This window comes from Sebastes fasciatus, chromosome 5, assembly GCF_043250625.1.
Source record: "Sebastes fasciatus isolate fSebFas1 chromosome 5, fSebFas1.pri, whole genome shotgun sequence".
Classification (NCBI taxonomy): Eukaryota; Metazoa; Chordata; class Actinopteri; order Perciformes; family Sebastidae; genus Sebastes; species Sebastes fasciatus.
In genome coordinates this window covers 20,747,082-20,774,563 of record NC_133799.1, presented here as the reverse complement: position 1 = coordinate 20,774,563, position 27,482 = coordinate 20,747,082, and the positions used below count along the sequence as shown (strand labels likewise).

The following is a 27,482-nucleotide window of genomic DNA, read 5'->3' as shown; positions in this document are numbered from 1 at the left end:
TGAGGGGAGGAGAAACAGAGGGAGTGTTTTCCATCTGCTTTTTGGCTGAATGTATTCTTTTTGTTGGAGGCCGTCATGCTGGGCAACATGTTTGTTTGTGAATATGGTTGTTTCACCATCTGGACGATTACCTATCACAGAATACACTCTTTGTCCCTGTTTACACTACATTTGTGCACAAACTCATTTTAGACTCAACAACCCTCTTGTGAAGGCCAGGGACCTCGACGGACTGGACCCGGGCGGCAGAGGCTGGCTCTGGGGACGTGGAACGTCACCTCTCTGTGGGGGAAGGAGCCGGAGCTTGTGCGGGAGGTGGAGCGCTATCAGTTGGATCTGGTAGGGCTTACCTCTACGCACAGCCTCGGTTCTGGAACCGTACTCTTGGATAGGGGTTGGACTCTATTCTTCTCTGGAGTTGCCCATGGTGTGAGGCGCCGAGCGGGTGTGGGGATACTCACAAATCCCCGGCTGAGTGCCTCTATGTTGGAGTTTACCCCGGTGGACGAGAGGGTCGCCTCCCTACGCCTTCGGGTTATGGGGGGGAAAACTCTGACTGTTGTTTGTGCGTATGCACCAAACAGCAGTTCGGAGTATTCGGCCTTCTTGGAGACCCTGAATGGAGTCCTGTATGGGGCTCCAGTAGGGGACTCCATAGTTCTCCTGGGAGACTTCAACGCGCACGTGGGCAACGATGGAGACACCTGGAGTGGCGTGATTGGGAGGAACGGCCTCCCTGATCTAAACCCGAGTGGTCGTTTGTTGTTGGACTTCTGTGCTAGTCATGGATTGTCCATCACGAACACCATGTTCGAACATAAGGATGCTCATAAGTGTACGTGGTACCAGAGCACCCTAGGCCGAAGGTCGATGATCGATTTTGTAATCGTATCATCTGATCTGAGGCCGCATGTTTTGGACACTCGGGTGAAGAGAGGGGCGGAGCTGTCAACTGATCACCATCTGGTGGTGAGTTGGGTCAGAGGGTGGGGGAAGACTCTGGACAGACCTGGTAAGCCCAAACGCGTAGTGAGGGTGAACTGGGAACGTCTGGAGGAGGCCCCTGTCCGAGAGATCTTCAACTCACACCTCCGGCGGAGCTTTTCTGGCATCCCTGTGGAGGTTGGGGGCATTGAACCCGAGTGGACGATGTTCAAAGCTTCCATTGCTGAAGCTGCGGCGGTGAGCTGTGGTTTTAAGGTCTTAGGTGCCTCAAGGGGCGGCAACCCTCGAACACCGTGGTGGACACCGGTGGTCAGGGAAGCCGTCCGACTGAAGAAGGAGGCCTTCCGGGATATGTTATCTCGGAGGTCTCCGGAGGCAGTTGCAGGGTACCGACGGGCCCGAAGAGCAGCAGCCACTGCCGTGACGGAGGCAAAGCAGCGGGTGTGGGAGGAGTTCGGAGCAGCCATGGAGAAGGACTTTCGGTCGGCACCAAAGTGCTTCTGGAAAACCATCCGGCACCTTAGGAGGGGGAAACGGGGAACCATCCAAGCTGTGTACAGTAAGGATGGGACACTGTTGACCTCAACTGAGGAGGTAATCGGGCGGTGGAAGGAGCACTTTGAGGAACTTCTGAATCCGACCAATACGCCCTCTATGGTAGAGGCAGAGCTGGAAGCTGATGGGGGACCATCATCAATTACCCTGGTGGAAGTCACTGAGGTAGTCAAACAACTCCACAGTGGCAAAGCCCCGGGGGTTGATGAGATCCGCCCAGAAATGTTGAAGGCTCTGGGTGGGGAGGGGCTGTCTTGGATGACACGTCTCTTCAACACCGCGTGGAAGTCGGTGACAGTGCCTAAGGAGTGGCAGACCGGGGTGGTGGTTCCCCTTTTCAAAAAGGGGGACCAGAGAGTGTGTGCCAATTACAGGGGTATCACACTGCTCAGCCTCCCTGGTAAAGTCTACTCCAAGGTGCTGGAAAGGAGGGTTCGGCCGATAGTCGAACCTCAGATCGAAGAGGAACAATGCGGATTCCGTCCTGGCCGTGGAACAACGGACCAGCTCTTCACTCTCGCAAGGATCCTGGAGGGGGCCTGGGAGTATGCCCATCCAGTCTACATGTGTTTTGTGGACTTGGAGAAGGCATATGACCGGGTCCCCCGGGAGATACTGTGGGGGGTGCTGCGGGAGTATGGGGTGAGGGGGGCACTTCTCAGGGCCATCCAATCCCTGTACGCCCAAAGCGAGAGCTGTGTTCGGATCCTCGGCAATAAGTCGGACTCGTTTCCGGTGGGGGTTGGCCTCCGCCAGGGCTGCGCTTTGTCACCAATCCTGTTCGTGATATTCATGGACAGGATATCGAGGCGTAGTCGGGTGGAGGAGGGTTTGCAGATCGGTGTGCTGAGGATCTCATCGCTGCTTTTTGCAGATGATGTGGTCCTGTTGGCATCATCGGTCTGCGACCTCCAGCACTCACTGGATCGGTTCGCAGCCGAGTGTGACGCAGTCGGGATGAGAATCAGCACCTCTAAATCTGAGGCCATGGTTCTCAGCAGGAAACCGATGGATTGCCTACTCCGGGTAGGGAATGAGTCCTTACCCCAAGTGAAGGAGTTTAAGTATCTCGGGGTCTTGTTCGCGAGTGAGGGGACGATGGAACGTGAGATTGGTCGGAGAATCGGAGCAGCAGGGGCGGTATTGCATTCGCTTTACCGCACCGTTGTGACGAAAAGAGAGCTGAGCCGGAAGGCAAAGCTCTCGATCTACCGGTCAATCTTCGTTCCTACTCTCACCTATGGTCATGAGGGTTGGGTCATGACTGAAAGAACGAGGTCGCGGGTGCAAGCGGCCGAAATGGGTTTCCTCAGGAGGGTGGCTGGCGTCTCCCTTAGAGATAGGGTAAGAAGCTCAGTCATCCGTGAGGGACTCGGAGTAGAGCCCTTGCTCCTTTGCGTCGAAAGGAGCCAGTTGAGGTGGTTCGGGCATCTAGCACGGATGCCTCCTGGGCGCCTCCCTTGGGAGGTGTTCCAGGCACGACCAGCTGGGAGGAGACCACGGGGAAGACCCAGGACTAGGTGGAGAGATTATATCTCTACTCTGGCCTGGGAACGCCTCGGGATCCCCCAGTCAGAGCTGGTTAATGTGGCCCGGGAAAGGGAAGTTTGGGGTCCCCTGCTGGAGCTGTTGCCCCCGCGACCCGACCCCGGATAAGCGGTTGAAGATGGATGGATGGATGAACCCTCTTGTTATGTGTACAGTACTCTGTACTGTAGTTCACACGACGCTGCAGAAACACAAGACCGGTGTCTTGAGTGTCAATATGTATTAATGTTACCATGCTGCTACTATTTTGATGAAAAATCACAATTTCAGAAAATCACTTTCAAAAGGTGAAGCTGGAGATATTCTATATTTTTGTTATTGTCAACTTTGCATGAAAAAAAATAAATACAACAATGCATTAGTCCGTCTCTCAAGACTTTACGACTTGTCTGTGGTACTGACACCCATTCGTTCCTGGCTGACATACATCTTTAAAAGAGTACTCCACAGATTTAAACATGCCATTGTTAGACTATGGAGTCTTGATTCATAAAGATCAACAGATCAATGGTTTTATGCCCTGACAACTGTCATTTACACGTCCAAACTCTTTTTTAAAAAGAAAACTGAACTTCTTTTATTTAGAAAGAGTTTCAAAAATTAGATTACAACAGTCTATAATATAAAAAGCTGCATCTTTTCAATATAATAATAAAAATATTACAAAAAGAAAACATAAATCCTTCTGCAGTGTATTACAAGTGTGCTGTAATCTACAAAAATATGTTTTTTTTTTGTCATTTACTGTCGCGCTAGTTTCTCTCCTCTCTTTTTTTCTCTCTCTCCTCTGATCGCTGTTTGTCACCCATAGGTGTCACCGAGGGTGGAGGCGGAGCTTGAGAGACAGCACTCAGCATCCCGCTCGCTTGTTGCTACCATATATCAGCTGCTCTGATTCATCAATGTTGAGCTGAAAATGTGTGCATATAGGCTGAAATTCAACCATGGTGTTGTTCTGTCGGGAGATGCAGTGACTTAATGTTAAACAAAGTAAGAGTAGAAGAGCTATGATGAGTAAAGAAACTAACTAACTTGGTAAAGTCCGCTAGCGAGTATCGTAGCAACAGGGACGGCCCACATTCAGCCCAGTTTCAGTATGCTGTTTTATGTTTCGAAATGCAAATGTTACCTTTTGTCAGTTTTTATAATGTAATGTGTGTGTTCAGAACACGATGGCTTATGGTGGGAATTGTGGTGGTTTAGTTTTAACTATGAGTGAGGTGGCTGTTACATCTCTTGAGTCCAGCTGTATTTTCCCTTCGGACAGGAGGCTAAATCAATTACTAAACAGCTGCGTACTGTAGTTTATAGAAAATGTTAGTGAAACAGGAGTAAAAAGTGTATTTGTTGGAGACTATTTTCAGCAGTGGATTTGATGTGCTAGCAATTATCTATAGCAGCAGGATGGTTCATGTGGGATCGACTCAAAATAAACCTGAGTGCCCAAGCTCATCGTGATGTAGAAACATGTCACCCTCTCTCATTGGTGTGTTTTTATACATTTTTGGCCAACAATGGAAGTCTGAGGCTCAGAGAAATGAAACATATCAGACTCTGGATACACAGGTAATACTTGTATTGTTGGTTTGGTCTTTTCGTGGAATAATATTTCAATAATAAAAATATAGAATATCACTCTTCTTTAATCTTGACTGCAATACATTTTTAACATGAAGGATCACATGTCCCTCTCTGTTGTTTATAAAGCATCAGCATAAACACGGCTGATCTTTGAGCCTGAATATGAATCGATGTCTTCTCTTAATCACCCTCCTCTTCGGCCTGCGTCTCTTCCTCTCCGCCTCTGAATTTGCATAGTCAAAGCTGTGATCATTTACATGATGGCATAGGTACAATTCATTTCAGTCTGAAGTCGCTCCTCCTCCTCTTCCCCCCCTGGACGAAGCACTGCAGCTCTGGCCTGTGTGTCTGTGGGGAACGATAGGGGGGAAAATAAATGAGGAAATCATATAGGGGTGCTCAGAAGCTGATGTGTAGCTCTCTAGTGGCAATGTGATTTTACTGTCATTGGCTGCAGAAAGGTCAAAGCAAAGGCGCATTGAAATGGGGGAATAAATAGGCGAGCATACTGCAGTGCTTAGGGAGAGTCGGCCTGCCAATGAAGTCCCAATCTATTCCCCTCACGCTCCCTGTTCACTCCCATTACAGACCTCATCAGCATCAAATCCCCACTAGCAGCAGCAGCACGCCCTCCCCCACAAACAGTATGCTGCCTCCTTCTCACGGACGCACAAACAAACACACACACACACCTCATTTGCAGGCCTTGCAAAAAGGAGGCTATTTGTTTAAATCTTCTGGGCAGAGTGTATACACTGTTTATGCATTTATGTGTACATGTATTGTCCCTAACTCTAACCTACAGATAACTAGGGTTGTGTATTGGCAAGAAACTGGCCATACGATATGTATCATAATACAGGGGTCCCTTTTAAGGGTTTTCAGTCCAAAATGGTGGCAGTGGCTGTTGTCAAAAAAACACCAGAGTTTCGTTGCTTCTTTGCTTCTATACTCTTTGATGCAAGTATGACTTGGTTGCATTCCTTAGGTTTTCTATAGTTTCATATGATGCCATTACCTTCACGCTCAGCGTTTTGGAGAATCGATACAGACAGAATCGCAAAACATGAAATATCGATACACGTGTATTGATATTTTCTTACACCCCTACAAATAACAGCAGCCATTCAGATTGTCACCACACTTTTCATGGTGGTCATTATCTACATAAGCAACAATCTGAGCCTTCATTCCCAAAACAACCTACTTTTTAACTTGACATAAACCTTAATTATGTACATTTATAGTATACATTATAAGTAGTTTCAAACTTATGTAGTTTAAAGAATACAGGCTTAAAAAAAAAGAAAAGTATTAGAAAGAAAAATATGATGCTTTCATGCAATAAATATAATTGTTGGTTATTTGCCTTTCGATGATGATCGGCTGGAGGTCATAGTTTATATTAACCACTACATCACTGCCCTCTCTGCCCTCAGTTCCCCCGTCCTCTCTACCTCCTCCCTCCTTCCCACACCTCCCTGTCTCTCCGCCCAGGGCAGTGGACCGATACCTTAGCTACATCCAGGCAGACACACCAGCACCACCACCACCTACACCTCCACCCCTCTCTACACCCCTCTCTGTCCACCTCAGCTCAGCTCAGCTCAGCTAACATGACAGGCCCGGGCAGATGATGATAAATGCAGAGGAGGAAAAGCAATTACTGGATCAGTTAGGTGTAGTAGGGAGCGCTCAGGGCACTCATTACCAACAGACTGTAGAGTTCGGGATGCGCACACACACACACACACACACACGTGCATCTCTACCGGATTCGATGCATCAACAACAAGCGTTACTCTCAGAGTTACATCTGACAGAGTGATGATCTTATTGTCCTCATTTTGTTTTATACTTCTTGAATTGAACCGTGAATCATTATCCATTTAATGCCGCGGCGTACAAAAGTACAGAACATGTACTAAAAGATAACAAAAATAAGATCAAAAGTGGCAAGCAGATGACAAGAACACAGTTACAGACGCACGACATGAATAGGTTAATATCAGCGCGGCAATAATGTGGCGTGCATTTGTTGATGCGAGCTATACAGTTGTGTGACGAGCCATCTGCACACCTGTCAAAGCCGAGGAGGCCGCGTGTAATATAAGGCGAGGAGGATAAGGCAGCCTCGGTGATTGACAGTAGCACTGAGGTTGTCATAGGGACAGCTGCAGTCCTCGCTGTCCCCTGAGGAGGATGTAGAAACACTAATAATAAGGGAGAGACACACAGAGAGGGAAAGACAGAGATTGAGCAAAAAGGAAGGGATGATTTGTATTTACCCTGCAAATGTATACACACACACACACACAAACACACACACACACACACACACACACACACACACACACACTGTTTCTTGCAGGCTAAAACAGAGGCAGTTGCCCGCGCTGCTGCGTGTCTATGTTGTGGGCGGTGAGATCGCAGGTCAGGCCCACGCAGTCCCCATTCAGCCGTACAGTGTGCAGCACACACCGGCTGCACTGAGGCCAGAATGGCAGACGGAACAAAAAAGAACTCGTGCATGCAAAAAAAAAAACAGAAACACACATATTTTACACATGCATGCACATACACACATAACAATGCTCCACCCCGATGCCCTCTTTGCCTCGGCATTGCTGCCCCCTTTCAGTAAAAGACATGATGATTATTGCTTCATCAACATACTGTTAAAAGTGTCTACGTTGGAAAGTCAATAAAACACAACATGATAATGCATTAGGTTTAATAGAAAGGGGTTGACTTTCACTGCAATGCTTTCTAAAAAGGCTTACAAGGGTTATAATTTGTACATGGAGCAGCAGAAAATGATGACCTGCACCCTCACATTTTAAATCCAAAGTGGTAAACACTACACATACAGTCAAGTATGGAAACGCTTTGGGTTTCACACATTGCCAGGAAAAGTAGAGCTAGACATGATGGCTAAAGCTGCATGCTAACTCTGTCATGGACAGGAAACGTTATCGTATAGTGGTAGCGTGCTGTCAAGCCAGCCGTCACTCGCTGACGGGAGAGCTAGCGACGGACTTGGAGACGTTAGAGGAAGTATACGCGTGTGACTACGTCCGGTTTTCAAAATAAGGTGTTAACAAAGGGATCTGTATGTACAAAATACATAATATGGAAATAAGATTGATTGGATTATATTCACCAGAAGTATAAAACATTACATGTCCCTTATAAATTAAAAAGAAAACACCACTAATTTGTGAGGGGAATGTCTTTATTCTTTGATTTTTGGGTTGCTGGAAAAAATTAATAAATCATGCCTGACAATGACTGATATATTTGACTTCAGGACATCTCTGACTACATACATGCTGAAAATCAAACATTTTAATGTCTTAATTTAGATATTTTCCAAAGTAAAAGTCTCAAGAAGTGTATGATTCAACTTTTCCCCATGGTGTAGTGTTAAAAAAGTTAACAAAATGTTAACAAAAATTGCAATACTTGTAGATTTGCAATTCTTAAAAATCGCAATAAATATCGAATCGGCACCCAAGCATCGTGATAGTATTGAATTGGGAGATAGGTGTATTGTCCCAGCCCTAATAATTTGTGCATGGAGCAGGAGGAACTGTAGTTCTATAGTATGATAAGCAGTTTTTAAAGTCATGTTCATTTAGTTGCCCTGAAAAACTTCCATTTTTCTCTGAATGTCCGGCCACAGTAAGAGTCCGTGGGTCTTAATTGTGGGTTTCCTTTACCACTACACACAGCAAACATGTGATTACAAAAACAGCTCGTTTCTGTTGGACGTCTAATCACCGGTTGCATTGCGGTTCACCGTGATATCACTTTCCGTAACCTTAACTGTCAGACGAAATGTGTCTGTTTGACTTTGATAATGGCTATGTTTTGCTTGTTTCACTCGGAGGGGGCATTTTTGTCACATGTCCGACCACATTTTGGGACCGGACAGGATGTTCTAAACAAGTTCACGCTCGAGCGCCGCTGGGAGAGGATGATGTAGTGGCACTGTAGGTGGCGGAGATACACAAAGTCTGAAAGTGTGTTCGCGTGCGTTTATGAGTGTGTGTGTGTGTGTGTGTGCGTCAGCGCCGGAGTGAATGTTTGTGTATATGGGCGAGTGGGGATGGCAGGGCTATAATCTGCTCCAAACTGCTCGCGGGCAGAGGCGAGGTGGGCGAGACAGTGATACAGAAAGAGAGCAAGGGAAAGGAAGGAGGGTAGAGGGGGTGCTGGGGGGGGGGGGGGGGGGGGGCAAGCGAGGAAGAAATGAGTTGGCAAGAGAGAAGAAATACAGAAAGAAAGGAAAAACAAGGAGAGAGGGAGGTAGAAGTAGAGGTGAGTAGCGTGGATTGGTACGGCTTACGGATGCTCTACAGCTACTGTACCCACTGTCCTCTCTCCTCTCCCACCCATTGTCATGCCGGGCTCCGTGGGCGCCAGCGAGGCAGCTAATTCCTCTGACATTTACGCTGCTTTCTCAGTCCTCCAGTGACGCAGGCCCGGCCGCAGCCACTGTCAGCAGCACCCACAATGGCCTCAGGTGGATGAGAGATGGTGGATCGTGCAGACGGAGATGGACTGCTCAACCCTAACTGGGGCCTAGCCAATAAGGAGGCCCTGAGAAGCTCTCTCCGAGCCAAGGTCCTGCTTATTGTGTTATATTATACAGTATGTCTTGAATAAAATAGGATTAGTGTGGGTGGAAGAATAAGAGAACAGTGCGGAGGAAAAGAGTGAAAGAAGCTGAAGGAGCGGGAGGGAAAAAAGTGGGAATTTACAAATTTTTCACTCTTCCATGCCAAAGTATACTCTTGGGTTTTAAAACACGGATTTCATGAATTCACTTAACAATATCAAGTAATATTTACAAAAAGCAACTTTTTAGGAGTTTGGCTTGTTGATCACCTTACACAGAAAATAAGTATTTCACTACTATTCATGCATTTAAAGTTCTGGAGGCATTCTACATGGATATAAATATTTAATGTGCCTCTTTTAACATCTTGTTTCTGTTATTGTAGCTCAAACACACTACTAGGTTGTCAGAAAGAGGATAAATAACATTCCAAAGCTATGCTAAATTTGGTGAAAAAAACTGGCATGGCCTTTTTCAAAGGGGTCCCTTGACCTCTGACCTCAAGATATGTGAATGAAAATGGGTTCTATGGGTACCCACGAGTCTCCCCTTTACAGACATGCCCACTTTATGATAATCACATGCAGTTTGGGGCAAGTTATAGTCAAGTCAGCACACTGACACACTGACAGCTGTTGTTGCCTGTTGGGCAACAAAATGGGAAAATGGGTTCTGTGGGAGTTTGCCATGTTATGATTTGATTTTTTATACTAAATGCAGTAGCTGTGAGGATTTCTGGACAATATTAGTCATTGTTTTGTGTTGTTAATTGATTACCAATAATACATATATACATACATTTGCATAAATAAAGCATATTTGCCCACTCCCATGTTGATAAGAGTATTAAATACTTGACAAATCTCCCTTTAAGGTACATTTGGAACAGATTAATCGTGATTAACTATGGACAATCATGCGATTAATCGTGAATAAATATTTTAATCGATTGACAGCCTTAGTACAAAAGTGAAGTAGTCAAATTAAATAAGTCAAAGGTTGACTTTTGGTCTCCTGGGTGAGACCCATCACTGTGTTTGTTCTCAAAGTTAGAAAAAAGTTTCTGGAACGTAATACAATGGGTGTGTGATCGCTTTGTCATAATTTCAATATCTTCACTAACTATACTTAACTTAATATCAAAAGAGGCAAATTAAACATTTTCCAAAGACCACTTTTTGATATGTATTTTAGAGGATATTATCATTGGAACATACATCATTGCAACTGTGACAGCAAAACACTTTCTGTATGTTCTGTGTGTGAAATACGTTACTCATAAAGACATTTGCCTGTTACATGGGTGTGCATATGAATTTAACACATACACAGACAGGGATATAAACACCAATTGCCAGTATTATTCTCACTAAAACTAATTCCCACTAACAGATTAGTACATCTGTACTTCTTCAGACATGAAGTCATCACTTTGACATGTCCACTGCACATTTTCCAACATCATTTTACTGCGGTTCTTTTTTCTTCTGTTGTGTTAACATTATTACTTCATACCTGAGTTTTTTTTAGACCCAGACTCCAGGGTAGAAACCGCAGGTTTTAAGTGTCAACACATGAATATATATCATTATCTGTCTTCCTCTCAAATGTGGCATGAACTAAATGGCAGGTATACGTTTCAACTGTCTAACTGGTTGTGTGTTTCTAGTGTCGTATAACAACGTGCTCTCTCTCACGGTCATACAACGTGCAGAGTCCTGTCTGCTCATAGGACAGCCTGGGGGCTCATACTGTTCACTCTTTCAACAGAGTCTCCTACCCTCCATCCCTTATTTTACTCTGCAGGACGCACTGATAATTGAATATAATTGTCAGGACACTAACAGAGTCTGAGGGGAACAAAGAAGCACACAGACACACACTACCTTACATAAGCCTCTAACATGTAGCCTAGTTTAAGTTAAAGTGGAATACACAATCAGGGGGCAAACACCAGACACGACATGTGAATCAGTTTAACGACGAGGCGGCCCCGAGAAAATCTATTTTTGAACTATATTTCGACAACAGACAGGAGGCATCCCTCTGTCACAGCTGACACTCTTGTCATTCCTGAATTGCTTTTGCAAATGACTGTAAAGAGAATGCAAATATCTCTTTGTGGGTTTTAACGCTCCGAGCTTAAACATGCAAATGATAGATAGAATCCATTCTCTCGCAGAGGGTTGCTTTGTTGACTATTCCAGTCGCTGTCTGCACACTCTTGTTTTTTTAATGTCTCCGATGCCCAGCATCAACACTACAGTGTTTGTAAGAGTCTGAGGTTGCATGCTGGTCCCTGTATCTTCTTTTGATCCTTCTCAGACCAGGAAGATAAGTGCTACTGTCGTCCTGGTCACTGATCACTCTGGATGAAAATCTCTTTTATTTTCTTTCTCTCTGATGTCATATCTTTGTGTCTGCAAAGGCGTGGGTTCAAACAGAGGTCACGGTTGGAATGGAAAAGATGTGGAGTGATGTTATCTTGGGTGGGATGATAGGAGTGGCACTGACCACTCGGAGATGAAATGTTGAGATGAGGAGTGTGAAAGATTGATTTGACCATCCCTTCGTCATCGGGGAGGGATGACGGGTGTTTTCAGAGAAACTGAAAAGAACAATAGATTCATTCAAGTTTGTCATAATATTTCTTAAAGATGCAGCATGTAGGATTTTGCGGCATCTGAGGTGTGTAAGGTGAGGTTGTGGATTGCGACCAACTGAAACTTCTCCTGTGTGCCAAGCCTGGTTGCGGCGAAAACGTGAACATTTGATTGGCCAGTGTTTGGGTTGTCCATACTGGGCTTCTGTAGAAACATGGCAGCCGGCTTCGTGGAGAGGACCTGCTCCCTATGGAGATATAAACGGCTCATTCTAAGGTAACGAAAACACAGCGATTGTTATTTTCAGGTGATTATTAGGGGTGGGGAAAAAAATGAATACAGCTTAGCATCGCAATATTTTGCGTGGCAATGTTGTATCGATACACGGACGTCAAGTATCGATCTTTTATTATATAAAGTATTAACCTCTTAATCAGAAGGCTCGCTGGCGGGCCCAGATGTTATTCTGGCTTTCAGGGGTTGTAGCGGTCTTAGTCTTAAAGCTAGAGTGAAGGTACTGGTATCATATGAAACTAGAAAACTCAAGGAATCGATTGGTACCAACCATGTTATGTTATGTTGTCATGTTAGCCTGTCGGCAAAAATACTAAACAACGCTCGAAATTTACGCTAAATTTTGGCGAGAAAAAACTGGCATGGCCATTTTCAAAGGGGTCCCTTGACCTCTGACCTCAAGATATGTGAATGAAAACTCTGAAATGAACTGAAACTGTATCTTCTTAAATAAAACAGATGTTGACAAACTGCCTAATTTGCAGTATTTGCAGTATTATTGCAATATTATATTCCAATTCTATAGTTCCTCCTAAATCCTACAAACTGTTCCTTTAAGAATATAAAAACATTCAAATAATATTTGTCACTAAAAAAAATCGGTTTTGTTTTATATTCATATCAAATTAAAGACCTCTTTCTACCTGTCGACCCTCTCTATCCCCCTCCACCCCAGCCCACATACATACTGCACAAACACATACAAACGCACATACATGCATACAGACGTGGTCTCGGCATCAAAGACGTGAAGATTGAAGACAAAGTCATTATGATTGAGCTGCAATCTGTGACCCCCTCCCTGCAGCCTCCAGTGCTCACCCGGACAGATCTAAATGATATTGACAGTTGAATAAATTGTCTGCATGAAATCATGTCAGCTCGAGCATGCCGTCCCCCACCTCTACGCCCCACTGAAGTGCTAAATAATTACATTAGTTTCCAGAGGCTAATTTGACTGAGAGCAATAATTCTGGTCCCATACCACCATAGCTGTTTTCAGATATCAAATATCGATATTGGTAAATGAAAATGAACCACAGGTTAGTACCACTATATATCCAGCTGTGTATGTTGTGGGGTGATAATCACAATTTTGGACTAGGATGTAGCCATGGGCACTTAGTTATTGGTGAAAGTGGGGGTGCAAGATTAGTGCCAGACAAGGGGAGGAATGGCAGGGAATTTTTCATTTAATCAACACCTGAAATTGCCATTTCCTGCAATATATAGAGCCTTCAATCACGACCATTAAAGCTGCTCTTTTACTACAAAGCTCTGTTTATATTGCACTATGTATCACAGTGTTTCCCACAGGATTTTGTGAGACTGTGGTGGGTGGACCTCGGACCCTCTAGGGGTGTACGGGGGCATGCTCCCCTAGACGAAAATATAGATTTTAAAGTTAAATGCATCAATCTGGTGCACTTTGAGAGCAAAATTAAGAGGCTAGATCTGTGAAGAACTTTGTGCTCTTGTAAATAATTTTGTGCTCTTGTAGACAATTTAATCATAAACACTTTGGTTGGAGGCTATAGATATGAACGGAGATGACACGGCAAAAAAGGTCACACCCACAAAGCACGGTAAACGAGATGGGGTTTGTGTTCCAAGATGGGTCGAGTGGGTTGCCGGCATCGCCACAGACCCCTGACACACTGACCCGCCCCGGTCCAGGGGACCCCTCGTGGCGAGGTCCGGGCGAGTTGGTCCGATGTCTATATGAGAAAACGGCTTAAGGACAGGAAATGTAACTTTAATACATGTAACTACTACGTATGAAATGGCCAGATTTAACTATTTTTGATCCAAAATTGCACAAATGTTTAAAAATAGCTAAGTTGTATGATCAAACAGTTGGGATACAAAAACACACGTTTGCTCCCCCAAGGCTAATAGTGGAGAGGTGCAGCTGCTCCACTTGCCCCATTGCTCAGGCGCCTATGGATATAGCCACGGGTGATGTCTTTCATCAGCAGAAATTCAGATAGGTAATTATCAAGGTACCTCAGTATTTCACTGTCATAGCAACCATAATGATGAATAATTAGCAAACCCTCAAAACATTGTTGCCTGTAAACAGTAGGGGGGCAACGGATCGCCTTTTTTGGTGCAGATCATCGATGAGCCATATCGGCTGATACAGTTTTGTTGTTGTTTTTAAATATAAATGTTTTTAAATTTAAATGTTATCCTTTTACTTTGTTATAGTCATCTATGGTGATCATTTGCATAAAAACACACAATTCAAACTTTGGCATTAGTAGTTCTAATGATGTATTATAAGCTGCTCAGAGCTATTGTTAGCAAATTAAACAGGTCATAATTCCATCTCTATTTCTATCTTTTCTAAATTGCTGTGAAAACATCTCCTTTAAACAACTGGATTCATTCAAGTTTCTCGCCAAAAAAAGATAACATTTGAACTCATCATGATAACGTTAAAATTTACCTTCGCCCAATAATAGTACACAATATACGTATATCGTATTTTTACTGAATAGAGCCTGACTGCACCATAATGTAAATCAATGGAACCTCCGTACATTAGCTGCCCTGGTGCCGATCTCCTGATTTGCATTGTGAATTATGTTTCGAGGGAAACTTTTGTCACAGATTACGTTTGTTTTTGACGTATCACAAATACGTTTCTAATGATAGTTCGCAGAAGTCGGCGTAGGGAGTAAGTCGGGGCGCTGAATAGGTCAAACAAACACAGGACTTTCACCCAGGAGACCGCTCACTTATTTCAATTAGTGTCCGTAGCTTAAATAATGTAACAAAACGTAGTAATTTTAAGCCAAACCATGATGTTTTTTTACTAACCCTAACCTAGTAGTTTTGTTGCCTAAACATAACCAACTGTGGGTTTGTGTAGTTTTGTTGCGTTTTTTTTTTTTTTTTCAATTTACAACATTGACCACGCATATAAAACTGTTTAAAACTGTTTAAAACTGCAACCGTAATCAGGGATAAAATGCTTTTCCCTCGAAACGTAATTGAGAATGCAGTTTAGTTGTATGGGAACGTCATTTTGTAGGAGACACGGGTGAAATGGTAGTTTCCCAGGTCTACTTAAATAGGAAACTCTACAAATACAACACATCACAAAAACAGCATAAATCACTACATGAAGCAATTACGAATTGAAAATAACAATATAAATACACATTAGAAGTAATAAAAGTAAAGTCAGCAATGTATACTGTCTTATCCGACTCCAACAGACTTCTAATAGATTCATTCATCATGATCTGTCTGCAAAACCGTGTGACTTATGAGGCTTATGCAGCTTTTATGCCTGTTTAATGGCATATTTAGAGCCTTTAATAGTCACTGTTTACTCCTTAGGACCCGTTTCCCATAGAGCTACAATAACATTGTAATTTATGACTTCATGAGATCTTTTATGCCTGTTTAATGACACTGCAATTACAGAAATAACACAGTATCAACAAGCTGTATAATAGTGTGTCTTTAACGCAGACGAACGCTTTGACCTTTGCATGTTTGCAGGCTACAATACAATGAGTCTGTTTGGCTGCAGTTTACTGAGATGGCTTTATGTGTTTCGGTGGAAGACAGTCTGCGAGAGACGTTATGTAAGGGTGTTGGGTCTGACTGGTCTTTCCACTGCTGGAGTTTCTCCCCCCTGGTATTTGGAAGAGCGAACGTCTGAGTCCTGTGACTACAAGACTGCATTCTCTTTATTGTGTGTGTGTGTGTGTGTGTGTGTGTGTGTGTGTGTGTGGAGGGGGGGGGGGGGGAGTTGATCATCTAACTGCATAATAAAGAGCAGTTACATCATCTAAGAAAAAGAAAGACTTCTCTCTTTGCCTGCAGCATCTCCGTCAAAACAAGCCTCTGCATTCGTGTAAGACTCCATGTGGTTCCCATTAAAAAAGTGGCAGCAGTGTGTTTTCACTGTTAGGTCATTGTCACATGAAATTCTCGGGTGCATTGTCATATTTTCTGGGAAAAGTTGTGTTGTGTGAAACAGGAAGAACAAGGACTGGAGAACAGACAAAGGTCATTGGCTGCAGGGTTAAGGCAACACGGGTTAAGTAGCGCTAAAGCCTCCTCTCACTGAAAACCCCTTAAATCCTGATGAGGACAAACAACTCCCTGACACACACACACACACACACATTCAGTAACACCCACACACACACACACACACACACACACAAACAAGAGTTTGCTGATGAGAGAGCAAGGGGTCACCCTGAAGGATAAATGCTGATAATGATAAAAACAGTCCTCCCTCAACACAACTCTAGATAAACACACACAGAGACACATGAACACCACACATATAAACAAAGTAGGGCTGTCAAAGTTAACGCAATAATAATGCAAATTTGTTTTAACGTCACTAATTCCTTTAACGCAACTTGCGATTTTTAGGTTGTAGCAGGCTCAATTTAAAGCTAGAGTGAAGATACTGGCATCATATGAAACTAAAAAAAACTAAAGAATTGCACATGCGACCAAAAATCTGTCAAGTGCGACTAAACATTTTCATTGGTTGCACTGTTGCGCCTGGGATTCAGTGCCCTTCTGACACAACATCTTTGTCGGAGATGGTCTTATCTGACTCAAAAACATTTAGCTGCACCTTTATTTCTGTTTATAACCCTTTACATAATGTGTTAAGAAATTACCAATGTATAGGCCTATGGGAACTAACAAAACGCTTAAAATTTAGCTATTATTGCGGCACTGTTGCAGTGTTGCAGTGAAAAATGTTGGGTGCACCTAAATTAAAAAGTTAGGTGCACCAGTGCAACAAATGTAAAAAGTTAAATTATTTGCATAAAGTAAGCACATTTGCCCACTCCCATGTTGATAAGAGTATTAAATACTTGACAAATCTCCCTTTAAGGTACATTTTAAACAGATAAAACATGTGTGTGTAACCATGGACAATCATGCGATTAATGGTGATTAAATATTTTAATCGACTGACAGCCCTAAAACAAAGTCTCCATCTGCAAAGCGTACAAGTTGTGGCTGTTTTGTTTTTAGGAACCAAAATCATGTTCTGAGAGTCAAATGTGTTTCCCGGTTTGAAACTTAGACTTCCCCTCGCCGCTCATCATCATTCCATCCCGCCGTCATTACCCCTGACCCCAACGCTCAAAGTAACTTTTACCCAAATTTGCCTGTCTCCCTCATCTCATCTCCGCTCCCTTGGCAGCTGTGTCAACACCCACAGGCCTCTAGCCTTAAACAAACCATCCACACAGCCATTGTACGCCACGTCACTCCCCTCGCTGCAGGAAGGCTGCGCTGACAACTCTATAAATGTTGGCAGTCAGTCCCTGAACAACATTGATTTTGTTCCAATCAATCCAGAGAGATTGCAACGCATGGTAAATGACACGGCCTGTGCAACATAGCATACATTTCAGCATTAATTGTTGCTGGGCAGACTCGGCAGGCCAAATGGTGGGTTGGTCCCGTGAGTGTTACGACAGCGGGAAACATCAGTGTGCTGTCTGTTCGCTGGAGCTCTGTGGGAGGCCCAGCTGTCACCCATATCTCAACTCCGACTGGATAAACTTGATCCCCGTCCAACAGAAATGGCCTTCACCATTCTTCCAAACACTCCATTCAGCAGTAATTCAGTATGAAACATCATAAGTACTTGGTATAGTGGTAAACAGCAAGGCAGATTTAACTTTGTCTTATTTCTTTCCATTTAATTTAAAGAAATAGTTTGACTTTTTGTGATAGACTCTTATTCACTTTCTTGCATTTCCAGTTCCCTCGTCTGGAAGTCAATGGGTTTTTTGAATGCGTTTTCAGTTAGATTCCTGAAATCAGGTCGGTGGTTAACACAAGCTTAAGAGATTTTAACGTTTTGTTCTATGATATAAAATACATCAGTAAATATCACACATGTGAATTTTGAAGCCTTTATGTGTCTTTAAAAAGACAGTTGCTAACAAGTGGCTAAATGAGACTACTGAACGTCATTACTAGTCCACCTTTACAGCCTCGTTGTGTATACTCACACTCACGTGACCGCGGTGTAGTCATAAAAGTGGTGTTCATTTGTGGAGATTATTTTATGGAAGAAAACATGTTTGTATCATAAACGCTTGTTTGCCACAGAGCTTATTTTCTGCAATAATCGAAAACCCAATGGAAAAATCCCATTGTCTTTTGTCATGGGGAAACCAGGGCGATGCTAACTTGGAGCACTCTATTGGAAAAGAACTAGTATTACCAGGGGACCTCATGTGATTTCGAAATCACATGATTTATGTTGATATAATATTTACAATGACCTCTTGCTCTGGTGCCCGTGCTGTTTAGCAAGATGAGCCTCCTGAATCTGAACCCAAAAAGCTGTCAAAACTTGAATTTATCATTGCCAGCGCAGCCTCCATAACTCCTCAGAAATACATGCGGAGAAAAAAAAAAATCACAAGATGCTGATTCGCACAGTACCAATATTATCACATGACCTCTGTGTTTGGCTAAATATGTTAGGTAATAGGGAATTTTTACTTGACAAATTACGGAAATAGCAGATTCGCACAGGATTAAGATCACAGACGACCTCCGCAATTATTACAAATCACTAGATGTCCCCAGGTAATAGTTGTCCCGTGCAAATAGGGCTTAAGAAGGTACAGCCACGAGATGGTTAGTTTAACTAGCTAAGCTTAGTATAATAACAGCTAAGTTACAAAAACATCCACCATCCAGCACCTCTAAAGCTCACCAACTATCATATTGTGTTTGATAAATTCACACAAAAACCAAAGTGTTCAAAAAAGATTTTTCTAAAGGTGCTGGTAATCGGATTTTGTTACTTAAGACAGAACCAGACTGTTCCGAGTCTTTAGGCCACGCAAAGCTAACTGTCTCCTGGGTGCTAAATCACAAATCCTGCTATGGCAAAGGCATGACCCGCCCTACTCTGCCTCTGATTGGCTAGTACTTGTTGCCTTTGTTGATTGGATTGGTTAAATTTAGGCATGAGGAGTGAGATTGGTTGGGGTTAGGTTAAGAATATTGGGGTAAACCAATCAGAGGCAGAGTAGGGCGGGTCATATCTTCACCAGAGTAAGAAAACAAATATTGCCTCCTGGTTAAAGCTTCACATTTAACAAACAGACTAGCGGTATCTGATCTAACTTTCAGCGAGATAGCTAATAAGCTCCCAAAATGTCAAACTATTCCTTTAATCATGATTTTGGTCATTTTTTTCAGGAAGCCCCATTTCCTTCTCCACCTATGAGCTTTTGATTGCTAACATAAATTGATATTGCAGGCTCTATGTACGGTCAAGGAACTGCTGCGTGGATGTTATTCTAGCTGTCAGGCTTTGTTTATCTTTCATTTGAACATTTTCCTGTCTCTCATTCCTAAGTTTTGTATGTTTTCTCTTCACTCTGCCTGTTGTTTTGTGTCATAACAAAGTGAGCTATATTCCCCCCTCCAATAGTTTTCTCATCCCCTCTCCTTATGGTTGATTTTGCTGTTTATGTTTCCACTCCATCATTTGTCTCCCCTCGGACGGAGCATAGATGGGACAAGGCCTGCTATTATTCTACTCTGTGTGATGTGGGTTTGGGTGTGTGTGTGTGTGTGTGTGTGTGTGTGTGTGTGTGTGTGTGTGTGTGTGTATGTGTGTGTCTAAGTGCAATGCTCGTTTTATTTTTGTCATTATTGGGAAAAAAATTCCATGATAACCTTTCAGCATATTGTAATTCAAGTGTTCTGAGAGAAAACTAGACTTGGCTCTGTTTTCAGGCTTTAAAAAAGACTTTGGCCAATCACAGGTCATTTCAGAGAGAGAGAGCGTTCCTATTGGCTGAGCTCCAGCTGGTGGGCGGTGCTTTATATTTCCTCAACTTGATCTCAACATCGCTGCCGGGTCACAACATTTCTCATTTTACAGCTAAACAGAACACTACAAGATGTTTCTGACAACATTTTATGCGAGAAATAGGCATTACAGTAACAGAATATTGATTCATTTATGATCAGCGCTGCCTAGTTTGACCCGTTTGGTCGGAGTTTGCGAGTGATTGACAGCTGCTAAGAGACGGCAGGCTCCAGCTCGGCTCTGATTGGTAGTTTTCCTACGGTCTGTAAAATCTTGCAGAGGTACATAATTTTTTTTCAGATTACCTGTCTCATGCACTACTGTCAGGATATAGTGACCGTTTAAAAAAAAAAAACTTTTTGTAATCATATTTGCTTTCATTTCTACCTACTGCTGCTTTAAAGAAATAATGAATAAAAAGGAATAAGTCGCAAGAGATTGCTGATATACACAGGCCAACATGTGAATAAGAGGAGTACTGGCACTTATTCTTTTCCACTTCAAGCACTGTCTACGTGTGTGTCTACGTGTGGTTCTGGCAGAGGGCATGTTTCAGAAAGTATGTCAGGAGAGGTGCGTGCTCGCTGCGTGACGTCAGTGACATATCTCTGATGATGCAGGTCTGCGAGTTTTGCGTTTTATACGAGCTGCATCACGCTGCCTTTTATCTGCTTCCATCTTTATGGACACAGATTGTATGAGGGAAGGGGGTGGACGGGGGTGTGGGGTAGTCTTGTGCTGACAGCCAACCTGCTGCCTCCCAGCTGTAGGAAAATATTAATGTACCAGTGAGCAGGAACACTGCCAGCGCTCTCTTTCTCTCTGTGTCAGCCCATGTCTGATTGCTGGGAAAGACTTCTAGAGTTTTATGAGTTTTGCTGCCGGACCTGCCGCGGGCTTGGCTTTGGGCCCTGACAGGGATCAGAGTGGCATAGCAGCACTCACACCGGGTCACACACACACATAAACACACACACACACACACAGTAGAGTAAATGTGCTTGGTTATAAAAGTGAATCATGTGTATGTTCCCCCCCTTCGCCCTCCTGGGAGGCTCCTCTGTGATTGAGGTGGCGATGTGTAGCGCCATTGGCTATACAGGAGGATTCTGGACACTGGTCACCAACGTTCACACGCACACACACATTTAGACCAAGTACAGACAACCTGCTGACAACCTGAACAACCGTGGGCCAGTAAACCGGGGATTAGGCCACACATGAGCGGCTGCCTGGCGAGGCAAAGGGCAGCGGGAGCAGATCTGACGTGCTGTTGAGAATCCAGTACGTAATCGCATACGACAGAGGAGCTGGTCAGGGGTAATAAAGATAAACATTTGCTCTTCAGGTTATTTCCTGAGCCTTGTGCTAAATTTGGACTTGGTGACAACCAAGCGGAGTCTCACCCACTGGACCAACCTGTAGCTCAGAGCCATTTCCTATCGGCTCTGACCTTTTCTCTAACAGATATGATCATCTACAGACTTTATGCTGACACACACAAAGAGAAAGGACAGAGACTGAGAGACTTTATTAATCACTGACCAATGAGTGCACATGAATGAATACAAAGTAGAAACAGCAACAGAAAGAAAAGAGAGAGAGAGTAGATCTGAACAATGCTCTTTCGAGGTGACAGTCGTGTTGTAAAAGCAGCCGAGCAGAAAGAGAAGAGAGAGGTACTGTCCCCGTTGGTAAAGAGCGCTAGCTGCCCTTTTGTGTTTGGTTTAGAAGAGGAGGAGTAACTGCTGACCACATCAACCACAGGCCTTTAACTCACGGCGCAAGCACTTTCTGCATGACCTTCACATTAGAGCGGCTTTAAACTGATGTCTAGAGTTCAGTAAAAAAAGAAAAAGGTGGATTAGATTTGTACCTTTCGAAGTACAAAAGCCTGACACCGGGGCAGCACCCTATTAAAGTACAATTCAGGACCCTTTCTTGTTGTTTTTCTACCTCTTCTATTTGTATGCTGAAAAGAGCACCTATGGCCCTCAAGAAATGTACCTTAAAACATTGAGTGCAACCTTTTCTTTTGTATTTTTCCAATTTTCTCCAAATTTGGACGACAGAGTAGACAGACCAACTAGAATGAGCAGCTAGAGCTGCAATAAGGACATGATCCTGCACTGGCTCAACACCAAGACATGCGGTATTATTGCCCTTTTTTTGGCAAATTACTTCATTTATTCTGATTTTCGTGCTGTATATATACAGTGCTCCAGAGATGACGTGTTTTTGTAGGTCAACCAGGAACTTAGCATCGCCCTGGTTCCATCGACAAAAAGCCTATGGGATTTTCCATTGGGTTTTCGATTATTGCAGAAAATAAGCTCTGTGGCAAACAAACGTTTATGATACAAACATGTTTTCTTCCATAAAATAATATCCACAAATGAACACCACTTTTATGACTACACCGCGGTCACGTGAGTGCAAGTATACACAACGAGGCTGTAAAGGCGGACGAGTCAGTGTGATGACGTAGTCTCATTTAGCCATTTAGTCATTTAGCCTTTTTTACGACACATAAAGGCTTCAAAATTCACGAGTGTGGTATTTACTGACATATTTTATATCAAAACGTTAAAATCTACTAAGCTTGTGTTAACCACAAACCTTATTTTAGGCATCTAACCAAAAACCCATTCAAAAAACACATTGACTTCCAGACGATGGAACAGGAAGTGCTAAAATGCTGACTCATTTCTGGGTTTTAGGACTCATTTCAGTAGCACTCTATTAGCTTTATCGTTAGGCTATTATTAGGTATATTGTTGCTTTTTAAATGAAAAAAAAAAGACATTTTTAAAACTAATTATATACTTTATTGTGTTTATTGTTAAATGCAGAACACATAAGGGCTCAACATTTTTCTCAGCTGAGACGCTCTGGTTGCTATGATACAGAATATCCACAGAAGTAAAAATGTCAGCACAAGGTAGAGAACTTGCTCTGGATGAAGGGAAGGCCGAAGTACACAGTGAGAGAGGAGGAACTTGCCGGTCTATGTGTCTATTTATTTCTCCTCCATTGTTGTTGTTGTTCATTGCTTGTAGCCTACATGTAGGATGTGACGGTTGGTCTTTGTGTTATTAGTCCCGCCCCTCCTCCGTTGTGACGGCTGGGTAAAAAGTGACAGGGACGAGCGCAGAGTTTTACCCAAAGTTGAACATTTGCCAACTTAAGGCCACCAGAAAAAAACACCAAACGTGCAGAGCTCAGCACAGAATAGACACTCAGCGCCTCATCACGCTGTTGGCGTTTGTAGCATAGCGTAAATACGTGGCGCTCCCATTGTGAAGAAGTAAAAAAAGATAAAATGGAAACATAGCGGTTGTGGCGGTTGCTCGCCATCCCCTGCAGTTGGCTTGGTATTGCAATATTCCGGTTATTGCAACACCCCTAATAAAGAACATAAAAACACACTAGCTCACATCAGAATCTATGAGGCTGTCTGGTCTCTCCAGCCCTCCACCGTTAACAGACTGCTGGCTTTGACAAGGCTGCCTCTTCTCACCACTGACTGTGTGCATTTACTAAACAGTGGCCTGGGACTGATTACCTCCCCTCCCTCCTCTCTGGCTGTCTCTGTATACGTCTGCTGATGTTGTTTAGAGCAGCACAGACCACTTCAAATTGTCCTCAGTGTGGAATGGAAACGCCGGCAATCAGGGGGGAGTGCTGCGGCGCATTCTTACATGTCACTTTTTAGCAAAACACAGAAGCAGAGCTCTTATTCTCTGTCTCCGCATGGAGTTTGCAGTGTGGGCAGAGGGTGATGAATACAATGGAGAGAAAATAGAGGAGAGGAGCGAGGGGGAGTCGGGATGGAGGAGAGTGCGTGGGTGAGCAGATAGGACTGGAGAGGAGGGGGAGGGGGGCAGGTTAAGTTGGTGCCTACACAGGGCTCTATCCCACAGGCTCTCTCCTGTCTCCCACGCCTGGCCCCTCTAACCTGGCCTAGCTTCTGTTTAATGTCTGGCTCTGTCACACCTCGGCCCACTCCCTAGAGATCTGCACGTCTGTGGAGTAAAGTACATTTCAAACTAGTTCTCCAAAGGAGAAAAAGCACACTGGAGAAGCCTTCAGCGCAGATTTTTTTATTTTTTTTGGGGGGGGGGGGGGCCTTTCATCTCTGAAGCAGTTTCTGCTCGGCTCCATCTTTGGCTCGGTTTCTCTTGTTGCTCTTAAGCTCTTTTTTGTTTTTACTTCTGCGGGATTTGCTAATATAATTTTGGCTCAGCTCATTCAATCATCCATCTACATCTAGCGACTTCCATCACAATAGTCACGTTCTTTTAATTGACATTAACTGGCTTTAATTGAATGTAAATTAATGGTAAGTTATTAGGGCTGTCAATCGATTGGAATATTACGATTGTCTAGAGTTTGGAGATTTGTCAAGTATTTAATACTCTCGTCTACATGGGAATGAGCAAATTTGCTTGTTTTCTGCACATATATGTATATTTTTATTATTGCAAAGCAATTAACAACACAAATCAGTGACAAATATTGTCCAGAAACCCTCACAGGTACTGCATTTAGCATAACAAAAATGCTCAAATCATAACATGGCAAACTGCAGCCCAACAGGCAACAACAGCTGTCAGTGTGTCAGTGTGCTGACTTGACTATGATTGCCCCAAACTGCATGTGATTATCATAAAGTGGGCATGTCTGTAAAAGGGAGACTCGTGGGTACCCATAGAACCCATTTTCATTCACATATCTTGAGCTCAGAGGTCAGGGGACCCCTTTGAAAATGGCCATGCCAGTTTTTTCTTGCCAAAATGTAGGCGTTAGCAGGTGGTGTTAGTGGGAAGGGTTAGCGTGCAGTGCTGGCGGCATAATGTTAGCAAGTGTGCAGTAACGTCGTAGCTGTGAACGTAGCAGTGCAGTGTGTGTACAGTTTATTTGTCGGAGAATAAATGCTACAACTCATCAAGACCCAAGCCAAGTTCCTGTATCCTGCTTGCCACCTGCTAATTAAAGTGAAGGGGTTTAGCCATGAAGTTAGCAACAGCTTCAGCTCAGGCTGACTTAAGGTGGGCTGACCTTTAAGGTGGACCAGCTCATTTTAGTGACAAGCTGCTCACCAGCATTGACCAGCAACCAGACCTTAACATTTATTATATTTATTAAAAAGAATAGATTGTTAAATAGATGTTTTTCATTTAAATGTCTGCAAGAGCCCAGGAATAAAATTGTCAAATCACATTTTAGTTGCTTTTTGTGAGTTGATATAAATGTAACTGACGGTGTTAAAAGGGCATATGATATCGTCTCATATCGATCACAGGCCCCTGAATTGAATCGAAATCATATCGTGGCAGACTTTGTGATATTAGCATAATATCATATTGTTGTCCAAAGAATCGACATAATATCGTATTGTGATGAAACTTGTGATTTACACCCTTACTAGCTACAACCTTCATGCTAGTCAGGTCACCATGTTAAGGTGTTTGCATTTCCCTTCCACTAATCAGAGTCCTCTCAGGTTCTAATATCTCTTATCATGAATATAAACACACTCAATGCCTCGCTTTGAAATACTTCCTCATGGCGATCGCTTGCCAACACAAGAGCCTGAACAGGATTTTCTGTCTGAATGGCGGTTTCCTTCCTCGCTGCTCATCGTTTCCTCGTGTTGGCCAGGAAACAGGTAACACTTTATCAACTGCTGGTCTACATAATCACTGAGATATCCAAATCCACATGAGGGCTGGATGAGCAGATTAATAGTATTGACAAATCCTAATTAGCGTCATGCTGAATCAAATGATTAATGTGAACAGTTGTTAAGGAGGCAGTGTGTGTCTAAATAGACCCAGAGGCTAGATAATACAGTAATAGCCTATGATTCACTCTAGCACTGTTTTAATGAGAAATAGACAGAATAAGACTGAGAGAGAGAAAGAAAGGGAGAATGACAGGAAGACAGAGAAAGTAAGAAAATGAGGGGGGAAAAGGGAACAAGACTGTTTTGTATCGCTACTGTTGTCTGCCTGCCTTCCTGCCTGGCTCCCCGCAATGTTTTTCCACCTCGAGTTTTAAGCAGCGATGGGATTAGTTTGTAGGATTGTTGGCTTGCATTGTGTGCTGAGAGGATAGGCAGCGAAATCCCTTTTTCAGCCACCACTACTTATCCTTGTCCCTGTGTTGTCTCTTTCAAACAGAAGCGCCTCGCTCTACATGCATGTAATCTAGGTGACAAGAAAGAATGAAAGGAGAATTGAATGTGTATGAAGGGAGTGAAAATGGGACGGCTGACAGGGAGAAGAAAGCAGCGAGGAGAGAGGAGTTGGGAGGAAGGAGGGTGGGAGTGAGGCTGACTTTGTGGTACCCAGGTAGCCCCCCGTTTCTTTGCATTTAAAAGTGGGGTGCAGGCCCGTAACACGTGCGCAGTGCATTTATGTCTGACATCAGCATGTGAATAATTCATCCTCAACTTCATGCGTGAATTATTGATGTCTTAAAGAATACAGAAACAGGCAGCAGAAAACAGCCGTCTAGAGGGAGGGAGCATGATGCAAGATGGAGAAAAGAATTATGATTTCATCATTATTTACAGTTTCCTTCCAAAATGAGTTATTCGCAAAAATGAAAAATGTGACATTTAATCAGATAAAGAATGATTACTGCCGTGGAAATAAAACATGCGGTTTAATATATTGTGTTATTAGCCGGCTCTAATTTGCAAAACATTTTCGACAATAAAAACACAAATATGTGGCTGACACTGGAGATGATTGTTTGTGTGTGAGGAAGCAGAATGATGTTGTTGCCCTGCTGCAGCAGACACGAGCTGTTTTTCAGTATTATATTTCAACTGTGCAATACTCTGGTTTACTCTGGCATTAATAAAGCATTTATTTATACTAGATATCTGAACAAATATTCTTATTTACACTATTCTCGCATTATTATCATTTACACGGTTGTTATCCGTGGTTTGCAGAAACGTACAATGCATCTAGTCAGACCAAGTGATGTAGTATATCGAGTGGCCGATATTGGAAGTTATGTGGTATACTAACAAGTATAACAAGCGAGAAAGTCCGCTAAGGGCGATTTGTTATTTACTTACGCTAGTTACGTTGTTATGTTTCGTTGTTACACAAACCATGATGTCTTTTCTAAACTTAACCAAGTAGTTTTGTTGCCTCAACCTAACAAATCGTTTCACGATGTTAACCATGTGGCATTGTGCGTTTCTGCAAGCGTGATACGAGGCCGATATAAAACGAATTATGGGTTCAAAAACATCAACTTTCAATGCATCTGTGGTTTGCAGAAACATACAATGCCGACATTTTTTCTGGCCGCTGGGTTGGACCACACTACATACTGAAAACCTGCTTAGAATTAGTATGCAGTTACAGTATAGAGCTGGGACACAACAACAGAAAATATCTCTGCTAGCTGGATGGATGGTTAACTAGTGGAAAAATAATAAAAGCCAGAAATTCTGATTTTG

At 43.3% G+C, this 27,482-nt stretch overlaps 1 long non-coding RNA gene across 1 annotated transcript in view; it reads right to left on the bottom strand.

Moving 5' to 3' along the window:
- Nucleotides 1-4,607: 4,607 nt before the first annotated feature.
- Nucleotides 4,608-27,482, bottom strand: part of LOC141767925 (uncharacterized) — a 66,616-nt gene continuing 43,741 nt past the window's right edge. Inside the window, exon 2 of the long non-coding RNA XR_012593965.1 lies at nt 4,608-4,977. This is a non-coding gene — a long non-coding RNA (uncharacterized LOC141767925). The remainder of the gene's footprint in view (nt 4,978-27,482) is intronic.